The sequence below is a fragment of the Capsicum annuum genome, unplaced genomic scaffold (genome assembly GCF_002878395.1).
Source record: "Capsicum annuum cultivar UCD-10X-F1 unplaced genomic scaffold, UCD10Xv1.1 ctg83367, whole genome shotgun sequence".
NCBI lineage: Eukaryota > Viridiplantae > Streptophyta > Magnoliopsida > Solanales > Solanaceae > Capsicum > Capsicum annuum.
In genome coordinates this window covers 599951-627802 of record NW_025894233.1, presented here as the reverse complement: position 1 = coordinate 627802, position 27852 = coordinate 599951, and the positions used below count along the sequence as shown (strand labels likewise).

General features: G+C 36.6%; 1 pseudogene; it reads right to left on the bottom strand.

Moving 5' to 3' along the window:
- Positions 1 to 99: 99 nt before the first annotated feature.
- On the bottom strand, positions 100 to 27852 carry LOC124895650 (annotated as a pseudogene).

The following is a 27852-nucleotide window of genomic DNA, read 5'->3' as shown; positions in this document are numbered from 1 at the left end:
CTTCTACTGTTACTAATTTCCCTATTCATGAGCTTAAGTTATTCTAGACTTTATCAATTATCTCCTTGTAATGTACATGCCTCTTTCTTTCATCGAACACTGGAAATCCAAAATAAGTGATAGGAAAATACTTTCTTGAGATAGTTGTCACTGTCCATACCAGATCAACGATGACCTGTGTTGTCTGATCATGTAAGTATGTGGAATTCTTATTTATGATGATCTTTCGTGTACTAACTTCTTTATACTCAATTAATTTGTTTATTACAAACTTCAATAATATAGTGTAACATTTGAATAGGCCAAATGATATATGTATGAATATATATATCGAAAGCTGTTTCTCTGACTTGAACTTGTCACCTCCTACTGAATATTGCATCATAATAAATTCCTAATAATTGCTCTACCTATACCAGAAAGCTCATGTACTGTAGTGTTCAAACGAGAAAAAGGTGAAATACTTCTTTCAAAATTCTTTTTACAATCCTGAGACAGTCCAAAACATCTAACCATACCATCTTCAGCAAATTATGAGTTCCCTTTAGTCAAGGCTTTAAATGCTTCAGCCAAACTTACTGTCAAAATTACCTTAAATGACAAAACACATTCCTTTAAAGGAACTCTCCATGCTTTCGGAGGACTCGAACTACGGAACATCAAGATGACTACTAGTGCTTGATTCACCTTCACTTTGTTGGCATCCACCATGATTAGCGCCAGTGTTGTTATGTCACCGCTGGTAATGCGCTTGTCGGAGAGCAAAGTTTTTTCACAAAGCTTGTAGTTTGGTGTCATTCCTAACACCTTCCTTGGCTTTTGTTTATCTGGTAGTTTCTGCTCAGTATTTGTTTTCATGTTGTATTCCATATTGTTCAGGTACTTTGGTTAATAGCAACTACCTACCTGAGTTTTCTCTGTCAGATGGCTAACTATTTTATGTAAGACAATCTACCATGAAGATAACTTTACCGTTGCCTTAAAGCCCCATTTAGTTTTTGACTTTTACACTGATAAAGTTAATATCATATTAGAGAACTCTACATTTGAGGGAGTTACCTAATATCTAATGTTGGTGGGGAGCTGAAAATTGTCCCTTCAATTTAGTCGAGCTTCACAAAAGATGGTCTGCACACCATTTTTTTTTTAAAAAAGCTAAAGATCGGGGATGAAGGCAAATACACCTATATGCCTCCTCGAGATTCTAGCAAGCGGGTGTGACTCAGGGGGCAATGTACTAACCTTTGCTGAGCCTTATAATTCGAAATCAGCAACATGGGAGGCTCGGGCAAGCATGCACTGAATTTGATGTGACCTTTGTTTTGTTCTCTTACAATATGTGTTTACGATTACCTGAGTCAAGTACATGCAAACTGAAAATAGATAGACAACTTCTGCACTTTATTTCCAGGACTACTAAATATTCTATTCTCTATTTTAAACTCCTACTGAATATTTTTGCGCTGATTCACTTCATTTACGCTTCTCTGTTAATCACAGGTGCCACTTTGAGGTTAACATCATGGATGCTAGCGATACAGTTATGGTAATGATCTCAAAAACACTTGTGAAAGAATGTTGTCCTTAACTGCCGAACAAATATATGAACGGATTTCTATCCAAGTACACATATACATATAATTAACAATAGGAAAAACTCATTTCCTTAAAATTTGGTTCTCAGTAAATAAAACCCCTAACATTAGACAAATTTTTATTTATCGTGGTGTCTTTTTCCTTTTCTACTTAGCAACAATAGCTGTGTATTGCCCGCATAAATCAGCTGCTGCTCGCTCATAAATTGTTTAAGCTCCAACAACAAAAGTCATTATTCATATTTCCTCATCAAAAAACTGGTATGCTGGCTATCACCTCCTTTACTGAAACCCCACTTTCTCTCGAGGAACCAGGTAAGGCAGAAAATTGACCCACCCACCCCAGTGAAAAAGAGTTAAAAGGTACCGATACTTTCAAAGTTGATTTTACTACTGTGGGCTAGCTATTATGTGACTTAATTATGCCTACCTTGTTCTGTATATCTAAATTCCTTTGCTTATGAATTTGTACTTTGAAGATTTGGGTTGATATTAGTAGGGCTAATTATAATGGGTTTGATACTAATTGGATTAATTATGTTCATTGCAAGAACACCACTATTTTCTTCCCACATTTTTTTAAATAATCACTACCTTCAAATTAGTTTTCATATCTTTATTAAATTGACGAGGTACTTATCATCTTCTCCACATAACATATACTTACATGCTAGCTCAAAACAAAAAAAAAGTTATTTTATTAGTATATATAACTGTCATTGTTTCAATCTTTTATTGAAGCATATTTACAACATATTCCTTAGTTATCAACTTTCTTTAGGCTTTGTTTGCTAGCTATAGTTATATAACCCTTTCTCATTTTTATTAGGGGTTATTCCGAAGAAGTTTGAACTTGAATTTGGTCACCTGGGGCATGTAAATTGTTGAATAATTATGGAATATTCTCGCTTTTCAATTAGCATGCTAAACTTTCAATCTTAAGCTATATATCTTTTAGTTTCACAAAGGTTTTGAACCTGCAATAGAATCACTTATTGCATGCAAATTCTTAAATATTGTGCAAAAGTTTCAATCTTTATATATTTTTTGGTCAACCCTTTCGATATCTTGAGGTTCTTAACCTGAAATATGATTATCCACTATGGGGTTATTGCTATATTGCTTAATTATATGTATCTGTAATTTTCCTGTGCTTGTCAATTATATTCTGATCAGTTAAATGTTGTAATAACATGTACATTACAGAAAATTTGAACAACTACTTTCAACTATTCTACCCAAGTGAAATTTTTTTAAAATATGTATAGTTGCAGAAAAATGATATTTTTTATCCATCATTTACATGTCAATCTTAGTAGGTAAGTACAACATTCATCCTCTTCTTTTATTAAATTATCTATATATATGCTCAATACATTCAACTAACTACAATGATCTTCCTCCTCTTATTCTTTGAACTTTCTGTCACAGCTCACTACAACTACATTTTGGTGGCCTTTACCAGCTTCATCACATGGTATGGCATATACAAAGGAATTTTGGTTGGCTATACCAACATCACAGAGTCAGGCTGCATAAACAAAGTTTTTGTGTTTTTATGTAATAATCACACTTTAATGTATAAAACCTACATGTTAATAGCTTGCTTTTGCGCTTTGATGTAACAATCACACCTTAATATACAAAACTTCCATGTTATTAGTTTTACTACGCAACGTCTTCCTTGAAATATTGTTGTTGTTGGGCCCGTACTTGCACGGGCTTCCGCATGTAGTTATAATTAATGTGGGAATATAACTTTTCTTTATGAAAATTTTTGAGTCATTTTAAAAAACTATCAAGTTAGTTTATTTAAGACATATTTTTGAGCTTGAAGCTTCAAGATTATTTCATCTTCCTATACTCTCAAGACTTGAGTTTAGAGAAGGTAAGCATAACTGATTTATATGATATTAGTATTAGATTATATTTTTTATCAGTAACTTAGATGGAGGAAGAGTACTTCTCTCGGTTATTTTTGTTGGCTTAAAATTCCTTCAAGTTATAAATTTATCAATATTATATGTTGTTTAAAGTTAATTGCTTCTTTCAATAATTTATATTATTCAAATATTATATATTGTTTAAAGTTAATTATTAGTTTTCAATAACTTATATATCTTAAAATGATTGCGTGATGCACGCGTGCAACACGTACGCTAAACTAGATGATTTATATTGCAAAACCTAATTATTTTTGTGATTAATGTATAGTTATTTGTTTTGGGTGGTTAGACTCATCACGAGGTGAATGAAGTCAGCAAGTATATTAATTTTATCTGATTTGACTATATTGATGATATGCTACGTCAATATATACAATGCAACAAGAAAAGATATTCCCAAGGAGAGAGAAAAGAAAATTATCTAATCAATGAACTATATGTATATATATTTCAAGATTAAAAAAAAATGGAAAAATAACCTAAATATACAAGATTAGATCATTTATTGTAAGTTATAGCAAAACTTTTTAGTTTGCAAGTTCTAGCAACTTATTTTTTTAAGAAAAAGTATTTTCTTTAAAAAATCAGATAAAAATCAACACAAAAATGGAAAATACAGATTTAATATAACTAAAAATCAATATTCCTTCCTTAAAAATAGTTAACAGTTAATAATTGATATCAATCACACCCTAAATCTCTCTTTAAACCCTTTTTCTCATTTTTAAACACCCCCGTTTCTTTTTCATCTTCATCAACAATCATTTTTTTTGCTGAATATATTGTTTCAATCACAATCTGTCACGATCCGAACCAAGGCCTGACTATGATAGGTATCTCAAGTCTCACATGGATCAATAATTTTCCCCTGTACCTAACTAAATCAAACACAACATATTTCAATGTCTGATAAATTCCGAACATAAAATAAGATAACGTCCAATAGATTAAGAAGATTTTTAATAGATATCTATAACCGACAATCTATGACCAGCCAAACAACCAACCGTCGCCGCCCAATAACCACAGTAATCCAAACAAAGCCTTCTAAACAAAAAATCAAAACTGAGTACATATAGCCAAAACAAGTCTAAATAGTCTGAGACATAAAAGAACAAGACATAAAATGTAGACTTCCAATATATGGAAGCTCACCACTTTGATGTCAACTCACGAGCTAATCTCAAATCCTAATCACTAAGTAGGAGGAGTAGAAGTATGACCAATTCCTGCATCGCATGGCGATACAACGTCTGAAGACGGTTAGCGGGGTGAAAGATAGCATGTAACTCGAGGATAAAGTTAACAAAATGACATGATAAATAGTTCAAAATCATTCAAAATCAATGCACATAATCAAATCCATAAACACACACACATTATATATATATATATATCATATACCGGGATAAAAAACAAGGCTTAACATATGTTTCAAAACTTTACCCGGGAATGTGTAGCTCAACCATCATAACATATACCCACGGGCTATATGGTCCCCAACTCTCACCCCTGGTTGGGACCTAGTGTGTGTAGTCATACGAACCGGAGAATAATCTCATATATGTCCATAGGGGACTCGAACCTCCAAATCATATACTAAGGTGACTTAAGCACCCGATCATGTAATGATTTACGGGGGACTCGAACCTCCCTAATCATGAAATAATAATGAGGGAGACTCGAACCTTCCTGGTCACTTTGAGCCCCACATCGGCAAACATGATTTTCAGTATCGGTAGCCCAGACCTCTATTTCATGACTCAACTACACAACCCTTATTAGAACCCAATTAAATATTTATCACACAATCTTATTCATGAACTATATTTCACAATAAGGCATACATTATTGGTATCTTCATACCAACTACATTTGCAAGGTAACAACAACATGCAAAAATAATTTACATTAACTTGGGGAAAACAACTCCCTTTGTTCATTAATTCAGACCATTGTGTTTCAAATATCTTTTTATATCATGTAATAGTTCAAGACTAGTTTAATTTTATAAATTTTCACATTTCTCATAACTCAAAACCAATTTTACACTATGGGGTTAGGTTAATAACTACTTCAAAAGTCATAAGTTTGTAAAAATCACAATTTCCTAGTTCATGCACCGTACCCATGAAGCCACAAGTTCAAAATAATATTTAAAACATGATTAATCATATATAAATTCGAAAAATATTGTTCAACACTAAGCATTCATAACCCTCAACTGTTGTTTCAAAACCATCATAAATATCTCATGAACAATACTTTAAATAACATGTTCTTATAAAATTAACAATCAGCGAAGAGTAACATGCCTTAAACACCAAGAAATTTGGAGAGAAATCGACCCCTGAGCCCTTAGATAACCAACTTGATAAAACCCTAGCTTGACTTGCTTAAGGGAATTTAGAGAACTTTTAGAGTGTTTGAGAAGTTACTTGATTTGTTTTTGAGTGCTAATGATACCCTAATGAGGTTATAAGACATAGGTTTCAATTTGGGTAAAAGAGGAAATATTCAGAATGCCCTTAACTTTTAAGCTAAAAAAGTGTCGCCATTGAATATGGGTCAACTATTGACTCATAGCCACCCCTTATAACTCATCACCATGAGTCATAACCAAGACACTCTCTAGGACCCCCATACACTGTTGACCCTACGACTCACTGGTACTACCTGTAATGGGACTTTATAACTCGTAGGGTCCAGTCGTAGTCAACATAAAACCCAATTGGGTAAATATCGGACATCTTAAGATTTGCATCCAACTACTCATAAAAAGTCCTTATGGATCATAGTGAGCCACTCGTACTCAGAGAAGAATTTAGCCTCTTAGTTTCTGATTTGGTTATGATTCTATCCCAATGACTCATCATGAGTCTTTACGACTCGTGTCCCCAAGTCGTACCTAAGATAGAAACTCAAACAATAGATACTGGACACCTTACTACTAGGGTTACCAACCTGCCAAGCGTAAGACCCTGTAAAATTTGCTTGTAGTCTGAGCCTTGAGCGTGTCAAGTGAAGTGTAATTCCGATCATAAAAGATTAAGAAGAGACTTCCTAAGTGATTGGTTCTTAAAACATATAATTTTTTTTTAAACTTGACTTTCTGTCATGTAGAGAATTGAATTAGCTTTCCAACGATACAAATTTCATCCAAATCTGGCATCGGGGTAAGAAGTTATGACCATTTTACTGAGAGTTATCGGAACTGCCCAGGTGCGATGGACGATTTGACGAACCGTCGAGGCTGCGATAGACCGTCGAGTCTGCGATGGACCATCGCTTGGACCATCGCACCTAAGGTAGTAACTCTCTTTTCTGTCCCAATTACGATGGCCAGAACGATGGACCGTCAAGGCTTTAATGGACTGTCGTTGAGATCGTCGCCACTGAGGCAATGTGGTCTCATCCTGGACAACGTGCGATGAGCGATTCGACAAACCATCAAGACTACAATGGCACATTTCTTTGATCATCATATTGAGGTAGTGTGTTCTTTTATTGATCGGTGTGCAACAGACGATCCAATGAACCATCAGGCTTGTGACGGACCATCGCTCCGACCGTCACAGCTCCCATTCAGTATTTTAAACTTATTTTTAAAAAGGCTATTCAGTCTTTTCCACTCTTTCATCAACCAGATATTTTCCAAGCGAAGCAAATGGCATCATTTATCATCCAAAATATAAGAGATCTAAGGTTTCTCTCTCAAGATCAAATCTAAAACCCTTTTCTAAGAAATCCAAGAACTTATCATAATTCTATAAATTGAGTTGAGATTTGAATTCTCCAAGTTCAAGGGTTGCAAGAACCCTCTCTCAAGAGTAAGAAGAAGAGTTTAGAGCAAACTTGTTCATCCAATTTCATAATCTAAGGTATGTGGGGTTTTTAACAAGGGTAATCCTTTCACCCTTGTGCCCAAAGGCTTATTTAAACTATAATTTTCTGCAATCTATACGATTTTACATGATATTGAATTAGGGTTTTTCACCCATTATTATTGATTGAAATATCTTGATGTTTACCATGAATTAAAAGTCAAATAGCATGATTTTTGCATGTTTTCTTAAGAAATTAAAGCAGGGTTTATACCCTATATTGTTACTCATTGAGAATTTAAGAGTTTCAATGTTCTAGAAATTGAAGTATATCAGTATGTTGATATTTTGAGACAAATTTCTATAACTTCCAGATTTCTACATGAATTATTAATCTATATACTATCTATTATGCATTATGATAAGTTTTAACTTGAGATTGAATTATGGGTCGTTAAGCCCTACTTGAGACTTGCAATTTTATGAACTATTGTACTATAAACACCTATGATTTGAGTATTTTGAGATTATTGAGAAATGTTTTGACTTAATGGTCATAGATTTTTGAAATCTACTCTACCACATGAGATTACAAATTTGATTATTGGGTTCTGATGAACCATGAGATTATTTTGAAAGTGAATTTCCATGAGAAGAGTGAGATAAACTAAAGGGAGTAGTATTTAGCACCGAGTTGGGTAAGTTTCCATAGTTTCTTACCCAAGAACTATGTGCCACCATAGGTTTGAGATTTTGGACCTGAGGCCGAGATGATTGGGTCTGAGGCCGAGATAAGTAATCACTGAGTTGAGGTTATACTCCTTGGCAAGAGTATGATGCCTCTCCCTAACGTGAGGTTTCTTTCTTAGAAGGACAAAACGTTGGACTCCATGTAGCTCGCATGGTTTATGTAGGTTAAGAGAACGCCCCTAAACTAAAGTATTTTACATTAAGATAGAATATTTTTCCTAAAATCTTTGGGATGAGATATTTTCTAAAATGAATGAACTGCTTTGAGTATTTTCCAAAGAAGGAAGTAGTTTTCTCTACTAATACGAGTTGATCACCGGTTTTAAAACCAAAGTTATATGATTCCGAGTTCCAAGTGTTTGAGTTCAAAATAGTTGTAAGTTCTTGAGCATTAAAGAAGTTTTACTCCCCATGAGATATATGCATAAGTTGAAAGTATTGTTTAAAGTTTCCTTCAGCCTACGAGTAATGAGAATAAAAGAAGAGTATAGATTTTAAAGCAAAAGTATAATGACTCACGAGATTTGTGTCACATACTTCATCATACATTATTTATGGGCTTTACATTTGACTTAGTCAAGCCATGTGAGTCATTTCTATTGCATGCATGATTTGATTAAAGGGTATTGATATTATTTTATGTAAATGAATACACCCCTATATAATTAGTCATTCCTAAGTGCTGATCCACATATATGTCTATGTGCTACATTATCTTATAATGTAGGTTCAGGTGCTCAGTCCTAGCCTCATCAGTGATTCCCGAGTACCTTTATGTACATTTCTCCAGTGATGAATCCTCATGGTTCGAGGACCTATCTTCAGATATTTTAGTATTTAAGTGTTTATGTTAATTTTTTTAGTTTAGTTTGAGTCAGTTGGGGACCTGTCCCAACAGCTCTTGAGTTCATAGAGTAGTAGACATTTTGTCTGATTAGTTATCAGACTGTAGTTGTGTTGAGATTTCCAGTATTGTGGTCGTTTAAACTGAGTATTATCTTCGTATTTCTTTTTATTTGATATGACAGGGCTAGTATTTTGTATATTCCTTCTTGAATGAGTCATTATGAGAAGTGATAAGCTGAAAGGGTTAGCTTAGGTCTACTTGTAGCCCTAAGCACCATGTGACATCCTGGGAGGTGATTTTGGGTCATTACAAACTTGGTATCAGAGCCTAAGGTTTTAAAGGAGTCCTAGGGAGTTTGACATGCCGCATTGGGTAGAGTCTTGATCATCGGTGTATAGCGAGCCACATCTATGAGCAGGAGGCTACAAGACATTTTAGGAAAAAGTTATTTCTTTCTTTTAGATTCCATCGTGCCTGCAGTTATCCCTCTCATCTAATAATTTATGCTCTCCTATTTTAGAAAATGTCTCTCTGAAGAGTGAATGCCTACAGAAATGATGATGAGATCCCTACCTGTTGATCATTTAATTGAGACTATGTCTCATACTAAGTTTTGAGCGGCCTTTGAGGAATTAGCCCATGCAATCACTGCTAATATTCTGGCTAATAACCAGGCTAAAGTTGTAAATTTGTAGGAGGTGATGCAGCTACTTCTAGGATCTGTGATTTCATGCGGATGAATACGCCAGAGTTTATGGGTCTAAGGCAGGTGAAGACCCACAGTTGTACCTTGAGGAGGTGAGAAATATCACACAAGTGATGCATGTTTTATGTGTCGAGTTAGCGTCTTACAGGTTAAAGGACTTAGCTTATGACTGGGTTGTATTATAGAGGAAGTTTAGAGGTAAGGATGCTGCTTCTATGACTTGGCAGGTGTTCCAAGATGCATTCTTGGACATGTTTTTTCTTCTTGAGATGAGGGAAGTAAATATTGAAGATTTTATGAACTTGAGGTAGGGATCCACGACTATTAAGGAGTACTGCTTGAAGTTCAACCAGTTGGCCAAGTATGCTCTTGATTTGATTTCTGACATCCAAGCTAGTATAAGTAAATTCATGATAGGTGTTTCTGGTTTAGTGTTGAAGGAGTGTAGGACTGTGATGCTGTATAGGGATATGGATCTTGCTAGGTTAATGATACATGTATAGCGAATAGAGGCAGATAAGATAAAGGAGAGAGATAGAGTGAGGGGTAACAAGAGGGCTAGATCTGAGCAGCATGCGTATAGCTAGCCTAGGTTCCATGGAGGGAACCTTCCTCAGATTTAGAGACATTCATCTATTCCCGCGCGTTCATCAGCTAGTGCTTTCATGCCTAGAGACAGGTAGGAGCAAGGGGGTAGGTCTTTTATTTCTAGGTCAAAGAACAGTGTTAGTAACATGCCCCACTATCCTCCTTGTGCTAAGTGTGGTAGGGATCATCCCGGTGAGTGTTTCGCAGATTTGAAGGGTTGTTTTGGTTATGACAACAAGGGCCCCAGACTTAGAGATTGTCCACATGCTAGGCAGGGGAATAGAGATGCCCGACCTCAGACACAAAATACTAGTGCACCAGCTCCTGTACCCCTTCCCGCCCATGTTCAGGGCACTTTATCTAGCATTACTAGTAGTCAGTGCCAGAACAGATTCTATGCCTTACCATCCCATCAGGAGCAGGAGGACTCTCCTGATATTGTTATTGGTATGTTTTGTGTCTTTTTTCTTGATGTTTGTGTGTTGTTGGACCCCGGGTCAAGTCTCTCATATGTGACCCCACTTGTGGCTGTGAATTTCAAAATAAGTCTCAAAAAGATTCCTGAGCCTTTCCTAGTCTCCACACCAGTAGGGGAGTTAGTTATTGCCAAACAAGTGTATAAAGATTGTCTTGTTACTGCTCTTCAAAGAATCATACTTGCTGATTTGATAAAGTTAGACATGGTGGATTTTGACCTTATTCTGGGTATGGATTTACTTTATTCTTGTTATGCATCTATAGACTTTCGTACCCGTGTGGTCAAGTTTCAGTTTCCTAATGAACCAGTATTTAAGTAGTTTGGGAGTTCAGTATCTCCCAAGAGTCATTTTATCTCCTATCTCAAAGCCAAAAAGCTAATATCTAAAGCTTGCATCTATCACCTAGTTAGAGTCAAAGACACTAAGTTCGAGACTCCAACTATCCAGTCAGTCAATATTGTTAATAAGTTTTCTAATGTTTTTTCGAAAGATCTCCCAGGGGTACCTCCCGATAGAAAGATAGAATTCGAGATTGACCTTCTTCCCAACGCTCAGCCTATTTCTATTCCACCATACTGTATGAAACCTACCGAGCTTAAGGAGTTGAAAGAGCAACTCAAAAATCTTTCAGGCAAAGGTTTCATAAGGCCCGGTATTTCTCCTTGGGGCGAACCTATTTTATTCGTGCGAAATAAAGATAGTTCCTTGCGTATGTGCATTGACTATCGTCATCTTAACAAGGTCACAGTAAAAAATAAGTATCCTCTTTCGAGAATTGATGACCTGTTTGATCAGTTGCAAGGTGCAAGTTATTTCTCCAAGATAAACCTTAGATCCGGCTATCACCTACTTAAAGTGAAGGGATGTGATATTCCAAAGACAACCTTCCGAACCCGCTATGGTCACTTTGAGTTTCTAGTCATGTCTTTCAGGCTAACAAATGCCCCAGCAGCCTTCATGGACCTCATAAATCGAGTGTTCAATCTATATCTTGATATATTTGTCATTGTCTTTATAGATGACATCCTTGTGTACTACCGTAATGAGAATGACCATGCATATCACCTTAGAACTATCTTGCAAACTCTTAGAGATCACCAGTTGTTTGCCAAATTTAATAAGTGTGAATTTTGGCTAAGCTCTGTAGCCTTTCTGGGTCATATTATTTCAGCCGAAGGTATTAGAGTTGATCCCCTAAAGATAGAAGCTGTAAGAAATTGACCTAGAACCATCTCTCCTTTTGACATTAGAAGTTTCTTGGGTCTAGCAGGTTACTACCGTTGTTTTGTTAAAGGTTTCTCTTCTATTGCATCTCCTATGACCTGGTTGACCCAAAAGAAAGTTAAGTTCCTGTGGTCAGATTCCTGTGACGAGTTTTTAAGAGTTGAAGACTCGACTTAGTTCAACCCGTATGTTGACTTTGCCTAATGGTACAGATGGTTTTGTGGTGTATTGTGATGCCTCTAAAGTTGGTTTGGGTTGTGTGTTAATACAAAGAGGTAAGGTTATAGCCCATGCCTCTAAACGTTGAAGCCGCATGAAAAGAATTACCCAACCTATGATCTTGAGTTAGCTACTGTGGTCTTTGGTTTGAAAATCTGGAGCCCTATCTTTATGGTGTCCATGTTAATGTGTTTACTAATCATGAGAGCCTATAGTATGTGTTTACTGAAAGGGAGTTGAATCTTAGGCAGAGGAGGTGGTTGCACTTGTTAGACTATGATATGAGTGTGTTGTATCACCTAGGCATGGCCAATGTAGTGGCGGATGCCCTTAGTAGATTGTCTATGGGTAGTGTTGCTCATATAGGGGAAGGTAAGAAAGAGTTAGCTCGTGATGTGCATTGTCTAGCTAGATTAGGTGTTAGGTTGCTTGATTCAGCTGAGGGAAGTACCTTGGTGCAAAGTAGTTCTGAATCCTCCTTAGTTGCAGAAGTGAAGAAGAAACAAGACCGAGATCCTAGTTTGGTTAGACTGAAGGAGTCAGTTAAGGACCAAAAGGTTGAGGTTTTATCCCAAGAGAGAGATAGTGTGTTGAATTGTAGGGTAGGTTGTGTGTACCGTGTGTTGATGATCTGAGGTAAAGGATTATGGATGAAGAGCATGGCATGCAGTATTCTATTCATCCTGACACTACCACGATGTACCACAACTTGCGGGAAATCTATTATGGAATGGTATGAAGAAGGATATAGCTGGGTTTGTAGCAAAGTGTACAATGTGCCAATAGTTTAAGGCAGAGCACCAAATGCCTGGGGTATAATGCAAGAGTTTAGTATACCCACTTGGAAGTGGGAGGTGGTGAATATGGATTTCATGACTGGGTTACCTTTTTTGCGTCGTTGTCATGATTCTATTTCGGTGGTTGTAGACAGGATGACTAAGTCTGCACATTTATTTCCATGCATACATCTTATACAACTGAGGATTATGCTAGATTGTACATCCAGGAGTTAGTCAGGCTGTACGGAGTTCCCTCGTCTATCATTTTGGATAGGGGTACACAATTTACTTCTCAGTTTTGAAGGGCGTTTCAGCAGGATCTTGGTACCCAAGTTCTTTTGAGTTGTGCTTTTCATCCGTAGACAGATAGTCAGGTTGAAAGGACTATTCAGACCCTAGAAGACATATTGAGGGCGTGTTCTCTTGATTTCAAAGAAAGTTGGGATAAGTATTTGCCATGGATAGAGTTTGCCTATAATAATAGTTACCATGCTAGTATCGAGATGACACCATTTGAGACCTTGTATGGCAAAAGATGTAGATCACCTATAGATTGGTTTGAAATAGGTGAAGCTGTCGTGATTGGGCCTGATGTAGTGTTTTAAGATATGGAGAAAGTTAAGTTGATTAGAGAGAGTTTAAAGACAACTCAGAGTCATCAAAAGTCATATGCCGATGTGAGGAGAAGAGATCTTGAGTCTGAAGTGAGTGATCTAATGTACTTGAAGATTTCACCTATGAAAGGGGTGAAGAGGTTTGGTAAAAAGGGAAAGCTTAGTCCTCGTTATATTGGCCCGAGGTTGAGTTGCCTGTGGAGTTGTCAGCCATTCATCCTATTTTTCATGTATCCATGCTTAAAAAGCATATTGGTGATTCTGTTGTAGTAGATCCCTCAGAGAGTACTGATATTCAGAATAGTCTTTCATTCGATGAGATTCCTGTTGAGACCCTAGATTTTCAGATTCGTAGACTAAGGAACAAAAAGGTTCGCTTGGTCAAAGTTTTATGGCAGAACCAGTTAGTTGAGGGTGCTACTTGGGAGACAGAAGAAAATATGGGAGCTAAGTACCCATACCTCTTTTCCACGAGTTTAGATCAATCTGAAGGTATTATTCTTCCTTAATTCAGCCCTTCTAATCTAAAGTTCAACTATATATCTATTCTTGCATAAGTTCTTGCAATTCTGAGGTATTCAAGAGTTTAGTGAGATTTTGAGCCATTTAGCAAATTGCTTCAGCTATGTGTACTCTGTTTTCCTGTGTTCCTAGTCTAACTAGCGACATTCGAGGACGAATGTTTCCAAGGGGGAGATATTGTAAGACCCTGCAAAGTTCCCTTGTAGTTTGAGCCTTGAGCATGTCAAGTAACGTGTAATTCCTGCCCTAAAAGATTGAGAAGAGACTTCCCAAGTGATTTGTGTTTAAACTATATAAAATTTTCTTAAATTTGACTTTTTTTCAAATAGAGAATTGAATTAGCTTACCAACAATACCAATTTCGTCCAAATCCGCCATCGAGGTGAGAAGTTATGACCATTTTACTGAGTGTTGTCAGAACCGCCCAGGTGCGACGGTCGATCTGATGGACCGTTGAGTCTGCGATGGACCGTCGTTTGGCCCATCGTACCTAAGGCAGTAACTCCATTTTCTGGCCCAAGTACGACGGCCAGAACGATGGACCGTCAAGGCTTTGACGGACTGTCGTTGAGACCGTCGCCACTGAGGCAATGTGGTCTCACCCTGGACAACGTGCGATGGATGATACGAAAAGCCGTCAAGACTGAAATGGCACATTGCATTGATCATCACATTTAGGCAATGTGTTATTTTATCGATTGGTGTGCAACGGATGATCCGATGGACCATCGCTCCGACCGTGACAGCTCCCGTTCAGTATTTTAAACTCATTTTTAAAAAGGCTTTTCAGTCTTTTCTACTCTTTTATCAACCAGATATATTCCAAGCGAAGCAAATGGCTTCATTTATTATCCAAAATATAAGAGATCTAGGGTTTCTCCCTCAAGATCAAATCTAAAACCTTTCTCTAAGAAATCCAAGAACTTATCATAGATTCTACAAATTGAGTTGAGATTTGAATTCCCCAAGTTCAAGGGTTGTAAGAACCCTCTCTCAAGAGTAAGAAGAGGAGTTTAGAGCAAGCTTCTTCATCCAATTTCATAATCTAAGGTATTGGGGGTTTTAAACAAGGGTAATCCTTTCACCCTTGTGCCCAAAGGCTTATTTAAACTATAATTTTCTGCAATCTATGAGATTTTACATAATATTGAATTAGGGGTTTTCACCCATTGTTATTGATTGCAATATCTTGATGTTTCCCATGAATTGAAAGTCAAATAGCATGATTTTTGCACGTTTTCTTAAGAAATTAAAGCAGGGTTTATACCCTATGTTGTTACTCCTTGAGAATTTAAGAGTTTCAATGTTCTGGAAATTGAAGTATATTAGTATGTTGATATTTTAAGACAAATTGCTGTAACTTCTAGATTTCTACATGAATTATGAATCTATATGCTATCTATTATGCATTATGATGAGTTTTAACTTGAGATTGAATTATGGGTCATTAAGCCCTACTTTAGACTTGCAATTTTATGAACTATTGTGCCATAAGCACCCATTATTTGAGTATTTTGAGATTATTGAGAAATGTTTTGACCTAATGGTCATAGAGTTTTGAAATCAACTCTACCACATGAGATTACTGATTTGATTATTGGGTTCTTATATGAGATTATTTTGAAAGTGTATTTCCATGAGATGAGCGAGATAAACTAAAGGGAGTAGTATTTATGACCGAGTTAGGTAAGTTACCACAGTTTCTTACCCTAGAACTATGTGCCATCGTAGGTTTGAGATTTTAGGCCTGAGGCCAAGATGATTGTGCCTGAGACCGAGATAAGTGATCACTGAGTTGAGGTTATACTCCTTGGCAAGAGTATGACACCTCTCCCCAACATGAGGTTTCTTCCTTAGGAGGACAAGACGTTGGACTCCATGTAGCTCGCATGGTTTATGTCGGTTAAGAGAACCTCCCTAAACTAAAGTATTTTACATTGAGATAGAATGTTTTCCCTAAAATCTTTGGGATGAGATATTTTCTAAAATGAATGAACGACTTTGAGTATTTTCCAAAGAAGGGAGTAGTTTTCTCTACTAGTACGAGTTGATCACCGGTTTTCAAACCAAAGTTATATGATTCTGAGTTCCAAGTGTTTGAGTTCAAAAGAGTTATAAGTTCTTGAGAATTAAAGAAGTTTTACTCCCCATGAGATATATGCATGAGTTGAAAGTATTTTTTAAAGTTTCCTTTAGCCTACAAGTAATGAGAATAAAAGAAGAGTATAGATTTTAAAGCTAAAGTATAATGACTCACGTGATTTGTTTTACATGCTTCGTCATATATGATTTATGAGATTTATATTTTGAATTATTCAAGCCATGTGAGTCATTCCTATTGCATGCATGATTTGATTAAAGAGTATTGATATTGTTTTATGTAAATGCATACACCCCCTTATACTCAGTACATTCCCAAGTGCTTATCCACATATACGTCTATGTGCTACATTGTCTTATAATGTAGGTTCAGGTGCTCAGTCCCAGCCTCGTCAGTGGTTCCCGAGTACCTTTGTCTATATTTATCCAGTGGTGAGTCCTCAAGGTTCGAGGATCTATCCTTAGACATTTCAGTATTCGAGTGTTTACATTATTATTTTCAGTTCAGTTTGAGTCAGTTGGGGACCTGTCCCAACGTCTCTCGAGTTCATGGAGTAATAAAGGTTTTGTCAAACTAGTTGTCAGACTATGGTTGTGTTTAGATTTCTAGTATTGTGATCGTTTGAACCGAATATTATCTTCGTATTTCCATTCATTTGATATGACAGTGCCATTATTTTGTATATTCCTTCTTGAATGAGTTATTATGAAAAGTGATAGGCTCAAAGGGTTAGCTTGGGGCTACTTGTAGCCCTAAGCACCGTGTGATTTCTCGGGAGGTGATTTTGAGTCGTTACATCAAGACACCCTACGACTCATCAAGTGAGTCATTGCAAGGGAAGAAAGCTCAGAACTCAAGAAATTTTCAAGGACCTAAAACCCGGGGCATTACACAATCTTCCAAAAGAAACTTATATTTTCTAGTGTATGTGGTGCTTTATTATTTAACAACATAACACATATTTGTATAAAAATTTACTGGCCGATGCTTGAAGCTTGTATACTGATAATGCTCAACTTACATGTTAATTTAAGTGCAAGGTGGTCGTTGTCAATATACTTACCCAAATTTGAGTTGGAGTTGAATCCATGAGGAATAATATGAGTGACGATTAAATAAGTTCGAAATTAAAGACACTTGATAAATTCAAACATATTATACAAATATTTTGGGGGATTTTGAATGTTTTCAAAAGTGGAAGACAATTATTGGTCTTCTTAAGGACTAATTTGGGACTAAGAATAATCAGAGTGTAATCAATTAGGAATGGATCTTGGAATTATATTTTCCTAGGAGCAAACTAGTGTAAGTGGATATACGAAAGTTAGCATCCAATTTTAATTAATGTGTGAGTGGGTAGGCTAGGTTCGGCGTTTCAGTGTTAGTCTCTCAACAAAATACCAAAATATCACTCATGGATTCTTTCGAATACCTCATAGGTGTTGACATTCTAATCAACCCAAAAGCCTCAATTTAACATCCCTATTTCTAGGATGATGTTCAAGAGATAGCAATTCCACATTTTATCCTTATTTCTAAGACAACAAAATAGGAATAACTACAATCTACATTGTTGTTCACAAATGTTTATGTCAATAACATCCCTTTTTCAAGGATGATGTAGGATCTAGACTACCCACATCCCCTTTTCAAGGACGATGAAAATTTTAGGAAAATTGAGGTTCTCACCTACAATTCCCATTTTGCATTCAAACATTTGTGAAACCCATCAACATTAACCACAACTTGGAGCTAATAATCAATATCCACATACTTGCACTCTACTCAAACATAATTCCAAGAGGTAGATCTAGTTAATCATAAAGATAATAAACACAAATATACCAACATTTCCATCAAAGTTACTCATTAAAAATAAAGAGAGGGCAAACCACACTTTAAATCCAATTAATCTTCAATGGGTGATGCCAAATCTACAGTTTGTAGTTCCTCTAATTGATTTTTGTCTCAAATTACTACAAATTTAAGCTCCAAGCTCCGAGTAAAAACAAAACCCTACAACTAAGCTAAGTTGATGATGAAAGATGAATAATGAATGGTGAAAAATGAGCTAAAAACCCTTGTTTGATCCCCAATTCCATATTTTACGAATATTACAAAAATACCCTTGAAACTTTTCCGCTCTACCGCGATCGCCATCTTTCACTGCGTTTGTGGCTCCTGCGATTGTGGTAGTCATATAGCGATCGCCCTCTAATTGAAAGATTGCGGTAACTGAGGATCGATTCTTAAACTTAAGTTTTAGCATTTGACTCTTTTCTTTCACATTTAACCTCTTTTTGACTTGAATGACTTTCTCATCTTCCCTTTTCATCTTTTCCTACACAAATGAGCATTAAGTAAGAGAATAACATCAAATTAATGGAAAAACATGGTAATTTAGGCTCAAAAGGTGCTAGAAAATCCTCAAATTGACGACTTATCAACACCCCCAAACTTAAAAAAATGTTTGCCCTCAAACAACTAAGAACAATTCAATGAGATAGGGTATTTAACTCAAATCCACCCAAAAGAAAGCTATACTAAAGGAACAAGCTAACAAAGCTCTATAAAGACTTTCAAATATGTCATGGCAACAAGTGAACTAAAATTTTTCAATAAGCACATCTTTATGAAGCAAGGATGAAAGTTTGTATCACATGAACCTTCCAAATCAACAAAGCATCTTAAGAGGAGACACAAAACCTTCAAAGATTGTCTCAATCTTCACAATGCAGCTTACTTAACCCATATACCCGAACCAAGAGTAAGAATTCCTCATCTACCCCAAAGTATCGATGCCATTCATAAGCAAGAGTTAGCTCCATATACACAAAAGACATTGAAATTTCTAAAGGAGCTCAAATAATGAACGAATTCACACTCACTCTCGCAAAGAAATTCAAGTACAATGAGTAGGACCATAGGCTTGTCCTTTGTGTTTTTAGCCACTAATATAAACTTAACTAGTTTGGAATCACCAAGGTCTTGCGGGTCAAGATAACGGTTTAACGTGCAGGAAGGAATATACATGGATCAAGTGACTAAAATACCCCTTTCAATGTAATTCCTTAACCTCTTCTATCCCAAAATTTTCAAACTATCCACCTTGTTCATTCAGGACCCCAGGTACCTAGCCCAACTGGCCATGGAATGTTTGCATTAGGGACTATCAATCTTTGGACAAAATATATGGATGGCCACCCTATTCTATGTGAAAGATTCATCCTTCCAGGAGGACTTAACTTCATAGAGCCTATCAAGCATAATGAACCAAGTAAGCATATTCTTACCCTTCTTCCTGTCCCCAATCCTTTTTTACTAGCTCAGGGTCTAAATTTTGTAAGTTTACTGGGGAAAGCCAAAACTCATCAATTCTGCTCCCAACACCTCTATAACCCCTCTCCCCAGACCCTAGAGATATTAGAAAGTGGAAAAACTTTAAAAACCCTAAGGAAGTGCAACAGAGATATGAAAAGTCTTCTAGCTTAACTAAGGATCCCCAAAGCGGATGCTCTCACTCTGGAAATACCTGTAAGTCTAGAATTCAAGGAGCTCATCCACGAGATGGTCATTGTCCTCTTACCCCAAAAGCTGACCAAGTTAGAGCTAAAGCTAAATCTGCCAAACCATATGATAGGGGAACGCTTCACAGCTAAGCTAGCTTCACTATAAAGGAAAATAAAGAATCAAAAGATGACTGGAACCTTCAACCCCTTGGGAAAGTGAAAAGCTGTGATGAAGGAACTCTCCTTCCACCCCAAACCAATGATGATAAACTGATTAATATGGAATGATTAGGGTGATAAAAACATAGAGTTTAGGAAGTATTGTAAGTCTATGATAAGCATCCATCAACCCTCAATGTTGGCGCTTCTAGAGACTAAGATGACTGATCATAAGAATCTCACTGAGGAGCTTGTTTACCAAAGTTTTATTGAGTCTAGTGCCGTTGGTAGTTAAGGTGGCATTGTCATTATGTGGAAGCATGATAACATCACTATCAACAACCTCTCTATACCCTCCCAGGCTATCCACGATTCTATAATGGTTAGTTCTCCTCCCTCCCACTAGTTAGTTAGTATCATTTATGCTAGCACTGACTTTAATTTAAGGAGACTTCTCTGGGATCAACTCATGTATATAGCTGATACCCTAGACTCCATAAGCAGTAATAGGTGGCTTGTAGGAGGTGACTTTCCTGAAATTTTAAGAGGCAATGATAAATTTGGTGGAAATAGAATAAACTTCAATAGGTCCTCTATGTTCTGGGACTGCATTAATCATTGTAAGCGCATTAATCTTGGGTTTAGGGGTAGCAAGAACACTTGGTCTAACATAAGGTATAGGAATAGACAGGGTTTGATCCTTGAAAAACTGGACAGACGCCTTGTTAATGACCACTAGATTCATCAATTCTTGGAGCTTCTGTCCTCTACCTCCCTAGAATCCACTCAGATCACTTCCCCTCATCTTTAGCTTTACCAAACCCTCTTATTTCCTTTACAAACCCTTTAGGGTTTAATCTATGTGGTGCAATCACCTAGAATTTGACAACCTCATTAGTAATTCTTTCTAGCAGGATATTGACCTTACTACTGCAACCCTTGATTTTACTAATATTGCCAAATCCTGGAATAAAGATGTCTTTGGAAATATTTTCCAAAAAAGAATCAAATCCTTGCTAGGTTGGCAAGAATTCAGATATCCCCCAACTGCCCCACTAGTTCCTTTCTCCATGACCTAGAAAGGTCACTCTCTAAGGAGGTCAACTACATCTTTGACCAGGAAAATAAATTTTGGAAGCTTAAATCTAGGATTAACTGGCTAATTGATGGGGATAGAAACAACAAACTCTTTCATACTTCTACTCTTAACAGAAAGAGGAGAAATGACATTAATTCTCTTCAGGAGAATGACGCTTGGATCTATGAACAACCTGAGATCACTAAGGCCATTACCACATTCTACACTTCACTTTATACTTCTGAGCATTCAAGTTCTGCCCTTAGGTTCCAGTCCAACCCTTCAAGCCATGGCTCTATTAACTCCCCAAGTCATCCCTTCCTTGACTCCATCCCTGACATTGAGGAAATAAAAAGAGCTGTGTTCTCCTTTGCTGCTTCTAAAGCTCTTAGGGAGGATGGGATGCACTCATTCATGTACCAAAGGTATTGGGACACCATGGACCCCCTTCTCCAAGCCTTATGAATTAACATCTTCTCTACCCGTTCTATGGGCACTAAAGCCAACACTACCTACCTTTGCCTTATTCCTAAGTGCAAAAATTCTACCTCCTTAAGAAATATCAGACCTATAGGATTGTGTAATACTCAATAAAGATCATTATTAAAATTATTAAAAATAGAATAAAACCCTTTCTCTAATCCATAATTGGTCAAAACTAGGACAACTTCCTTTCTAAAAGGAGGGCTTCTGATAATGCCATCATTGTTTAGGATTACTTGCACTACTTCAATAATATGAGAGGGAAAAAATTCATATGATCCTAAAGATTGACCTTGAAAAAGCCTTCGATAGAATGGTCATTCATTAGACAAGATCTTATTTTCTTTAACTTTACCCTATCTTGACCAAGCTCATCCTTTCCTGTATCTCCACCTCTTCTATTACTGTGCTTATTAATGGAAGCATAACTCCTAGCTTCAAGCCTACTAGGGGCATAAGGTTGGGAGATCCTATGTCCCACTACCTCTTTATCTTGTGCATGGCGATTCTCTTAAGAAGAATAAACCATGAAGTGGATACTCTTCGGTGGTCCCAAATCTCCATTAGCAGAAGAGGACCCCAAATCTCCCACCTGTTCTTTGCTGACGACCTAACCCTTTTTCAAGAGCTGATGCTGATAACTGTCACAATATCATCAATACCTGGCAGCGCCCAAGAATACACACAAGTGTACATGGTCTTATCAAGTAGTAAAGTGGCCTAATGAAAGCCAGGTATCGATCCCACAGAGACTTGATTTAGCAATGATTCAATTTCAGTTCATAATTTTGATTCAATTGATGCAAGCGTAACCGAAAAGAGAGTTTGGAAATTGTAAGTAAAGTAAATAATTCCGAAAGTAAAGAGCTTAAAATAGTCAAAAGGAGAAAACCCAGGGTTAAATCACTTGAAAAATCATACTATGTCTTGAATTTCATTCATTAACTCACTTATCTTGGTTGTAGATTTGTAGGGTTAGTTGTATGATTATGGTTTCCCAACCTCTAATCCTTTACCTAAGTTGAACCTTACAACTACATCGTTGAGCGGGGATGTAATGATCCAATTAGGTTATTTAAGCTATCATCCTATTTTTGAATCAAGTACGGCTCCTAAGTACATCCCTGTCCTAGGTGCAAAGTTCAGTTCTTTATTTTATAAAAGAATAAAACCCATACTTTGTTCATCTCCATGTTCTATCTCCTATTCCCCTCCCGAGATCAAAAGGTAGACAATTGATATATTCTAAGGGTCGTGAATCCTTAAAATAGTTAAATCAAAGATGAACACACAACCAATAATGATAAAAAAAATTAATGAACTTAATTCCAAAAAAACATAATCATGTCTTTGGCTTTAACCTTGGAAAAGGGCGTTTAGCCACGCATAGTCATAATTGTAATCACAAAATAGTAATTAATGACTAAAAACATGAGTGAACTAAATAAAACTAATAAAAACCTAATGAAGCAGTTGTAGCAGCCCTTTGCTCTCCAAAATATGCTAAAAGATGTGTAAAAACGTGATACAACATGTATTTATAGTATAGGAGTAAGTCTATTCCGTGTTGGACATGAAAACCATCAGTTATTAAGCCCCGGAATCGGTAGGGCATCTCCCTGGTTTTAACCCCACTAAAGGCAAGGATTCGCCTCCGAATCGCCGTAAGCCTCTAGAATTGGTTCTTCAAAATTTTTCTACGGCACGGGAGCACCGAAATGAGCCCGCCTCGCTGGCTAGTCGCAGTTAGGACCACTACACACCAGTTGGTTACTATTTTGGGACTCTTCTGAATCCATTGGTGTTTTTAAAGAGTCCGTTTGACACTCCTACAGTAAACACATGCCCAAGATATTCTAGGGGTCCAAAAGTACGTCAATCTACATATTGTGCCTTCGTTGAGCCATTCCGAGCCTTTTTGAGTTGTTCATACTTGATTTGAAGCTTGTATATCCTTCATATATCATCATAATCCATTAAAAAAGCATCCTATAGCATTAGAAAAACAATTTAAAGCTCAAAACAACACAACATCCAACACGATGAACTAGAAACACGAGCTAAGCATAGGCTAATTTCATTTTGATCTTTAACTCATTGTTTTGACCATTGGATTGATCCAATTGACCCTTGAGCAGTATCAACAAGTTGTTTCTCATATAATTCCACATAAAAACCACTTGGAACACTTTAAACTCAATATAATCCACCAGAATCAACTAGACAAACACCTAGCTCAAGCTAGTAACACTAGTTTTTCGGGTTGAACTCTAAATGAATCTTTCTGGTACAAACTTGTTTGAAACTCACTTTGAACATCATACACAAATGATTTAACACTTTGATACATATTCAACTAATTATCCACCCCTATATCACATGAATCATCCTCAAAACAAGGCTAAAAAGGCTAGAATAGTAACACTAGATTGCATAAATACACCCAACATCACTACCCCACACTTAAAGCCTTGTTCATCCTTGAACAAATCTTCACTCTAAGTATTATCAGATGGAGATTATACACTTCTTCTAAATGCAAGACACTCAAGCTATCACTACAATGACTACACATATTGCAAGTTTCTATACTAATCATATTACAAACATAATTGAAAGCTTATGAACACTACTCCAAAACATCCAAGCCTCAATAATTGACTCACCTAGTTGGAAAAATCATGCTTATCATTCAATCAAGGACGTCATACAAATCACCTACATTCATCAAACATGTTCCCCTCACAATAAAAGAGTTACCTATAATCACTCACAATCAAACAATTCATTATATGATGGATAAAAAAAATCAAGTTACAGTCACACTCACAAAGAATTCATAAGTTACACACAATTAACCATAGGCTTTCCCTTAGTATAATGATCCACTAATATTAAAATGTTTAGTATAGGATCAAATTGGTCTTTTTCGGGTTGTAATGTAGGCTAAGGGACGGGTAGGAACTATTTGAGAATAGTGACTAACCTTTCTAAGCACTTTAATACACTACATTAATCATTTAAAACCAACTTCTAACAACCAAATTACACCTTTTCATCCATCCATATCTTTTATTTTTTCCCCATTTCTTTCAACAATTTTCACAAACACAAGGTGGGCATATTGGTTATTTCTTCAAGATTCATTTTTCCCTTTTTCTATAATCATGGGAATATTTCTAACACTATTTATATCTCTCCCAACCACCACAATTAATTATAAACACCAATTACTATTACCTTGGGGCATCAATTTCACCTTTTTCTTCTTCAATTTCTCAAACTCCTTTCTTAATTAATTTCTCAATTAAAGTACGTAGGTGCTTTTTGGATCAAATTATGGTCTATCAAAGAAGGGAATTAAGATACATAAGAGGATACCAAAGAAAATAAGCCAAAGGCTCAATGGGGGTTAACTAGGCTAATGCACAAAAGGTAGGACAAATAGGAGGTATAAAACAAGGCTATCAAAGAAATGCCTAAATCATCTCCTAAACCCACACTCTTTATTTCGCTTCACACACTCATTGGGAAAGTTCTAGACATCACATGCAACAAGGAATATACAAAAATCTCACACGCACATGGCACATGCTCAACTCAAAAGGATCATCATAGACTCCCAACCAAACAATAGCATAAATTCAAAATTAATATAAAAAGTACAAGAGTAAAAAAAATGAGCCTAATAGTCTAGAAAAATAGCCATTCACTCAATCAACATGCTTTTTTCAACCAACCCACTTGCACCATGTAATCAAAAATAGCACCAACAAGAATATCTTACAACAAAATTTTTTAAATAATTTTTAAATTGAGCCAAAATTTAAGAATTTCCCCACCCCACACTTAAAACTCTACTTTGTCCCCAAAGTTAATTTAAAAGAAAGAGATAGAAATACTCCCTGAGGCCTCTAGGCCTAGCTAGTAGCATCTATACTCATAAATGAGATCCATGGGACCCAAACTCAGTTTTTTCCATGCTCCTTGGCTTAGATTTATGGTATTCAGACTTTTCATCAACCTGTGACTCAACCAAAAACAAAAACTACGTGAAATGAAACTAAAAACTAAAAATAAAACGTACCTACTTAACTTAGGTTTCTTCCCAAGAAGCTTCTGATTTAGTGTCGCGGCACGATCCAACTCAACTCAACCATATTCCTTTACTCTTTTACTCACATTTCGTCTTCATCTTCTAATTATCTTTACCCCTCTTTGGTGAAATTTTTCAAGAGCATCAGGTTTCTCAAATTTAGCCTTTTCAGGCTCATTAACTTCCATCATATCTGGCTTAGAAGGTAGAGGCTTAGGATGCTCAATCAGGTAGTCTGAAGAGGTCTTTTGTGGACTAGCTACCCCACACTTGTCCCCTTCAATAACATTGATCATACACAAATCTTATATTTGGACGTCAGTTTGGGTGATTTGTAAACATCAAATACCACCTTTTCATCCTCTACCTTCATTTTGAGCGTGACTTTTGTAACATCAATTAATGCTCCTCCAGTTGTTAATAATGGACGGACTAAGATGATTAGTACCTGTTTGTCTACCTCAAAATCAAGAATAATAAATTTAATAGGAATAATAAATTTACCAACCTTAATGAGGACATCCTTAATTATTCCTTTCGAATATGCCATGGATTCGTCTGCTAGCGGTAAAACCACGGTGGCCGATCTAGGCTTTCCTAAGCCCAATTTTTCAAATAGAGATAGGGGTATCAAATTTATGCTTTCCTTTAAATCACTCAATGCATGGACCACTTTACTTCTAATTTGTATAAGGAGACTAAACTTCCCTGGATTTCTCAATTTCTTGGGGATCTTTTGAGTCATTACTACACTACACTCTTTAGTGAGTGTAATGGACCTCACATCCTACAATTTGACATTATTAGCCACCACATCCCTCAAGTACTTTGCATACTTGGTCATACCCTGCAAAATATCTAACAAAGGTAAGTTAATGTGAAGTCCTCTGAATGTATCAAAGAACTTCTTGAACATTGAATCCTCATTTACTTTAAGTTGCCTTGAGGGAAGGGTAGTGGCAGTGTCTTCTTCACTTCTGGTTTAACAACTTTTTCTTTGAAGTACTCAGACTTCCTTGATGTTCAACAGCCTTTTTAGAAACCTGTTGGGTAGTTAAATCTGCATCTACCTCCTTTGTTGCCTTGGGAGGTTCTTTTTACTCTTTACCGCTCTTCAAGGTAATTTCCAGAAACTGCTTTGGATTTTTTGTATCTTCTGACAAACCACCTTGTGGTCTAGTATTCATTGCTTGTGATAATTGCCCCAACTGCAACTCTAAACTTCTTGTGGCTGCTTTTTAATTTTTCATGTCTGCAGTCAACTGTGTCTGATTAGCTAGGAGTTGCTTCAACATCTCTTCTATGTTGCTAGTTTATTGAATAGTTAAGGCCTGTGGATTCTGAATTTGTTGTTGTTGTTGTGCATTCCAAGGATGAGTCTGCCACTTCATGTTATAGGCATTACCATAATTTGGCCTTTGAGCATTGACCACATACATCACTAATTCTAGATTGGAAGAACACATAGCCGCTAAGTGACCACTATTACCTCACACTACACACCAACCTGCATCTTATTGGATGGCATTGAATGTGGCTGCAGATTGTGGAGCTCTCAATTTTAGGCTGCTAAACTAAGTGTTTATCATATTCTGTAATGCTGTGACCTGAGCTGATAAGGCTGTGAATTGGTCCACCTCTAACACACCCGTAATTCTTTTCATGGCACTTCTAGAATCTGAGTTCCATTTTGGATTTCCTTGTGCTATGCGGCTCAATAATGTGTACAACACATCATAAGTCAACTCCAGCACTTGACCACCTGCGGATGAATCTAGAAAAATCTTCGTATTGTGATCAAGAGCTTCTACAAAAGTATTAGCAAGTACCTCATTTGATTGTTGGTAATGTGGACGATCCCAAAGAAGAGCCTTGAATCATTCCCAAGTGTGATATAAATTTTCATCAGGCTTCTGTTTAACACTTATTATCTCACTGCAAAGTCTCGTAGTCTTACCTGATGGAAAGAATCTGATGAGGAACTTTCTGAATAAGTCATCCCATGATATGATTGAATTGACCGGTTCCACATTCAATCATCTTTTAGCTTCCCCCAAAAGTGAATGGGGAAATAGTGTCAGCCTCACAAAATCTATACTCACCTCAATAGGAATGAATGTGTTTGTAAGCTCAATGAAGGTCTGCAAGTGGACTTGTGGATCCTTATGTGAAAGCCCTGTAAACTGTCCACTACTGATTAGAAGCTGCAATATGTTGTGCGTTAACTCAAAATTTCCCCCAGCAGCCAATCTTTGAATTGGGGAAGTCAAGTTCATCAGAAGTAGGACTGACACTGCCCCAACTGTCCTGCGGGCTGCTTGTTGTTCAGCCAT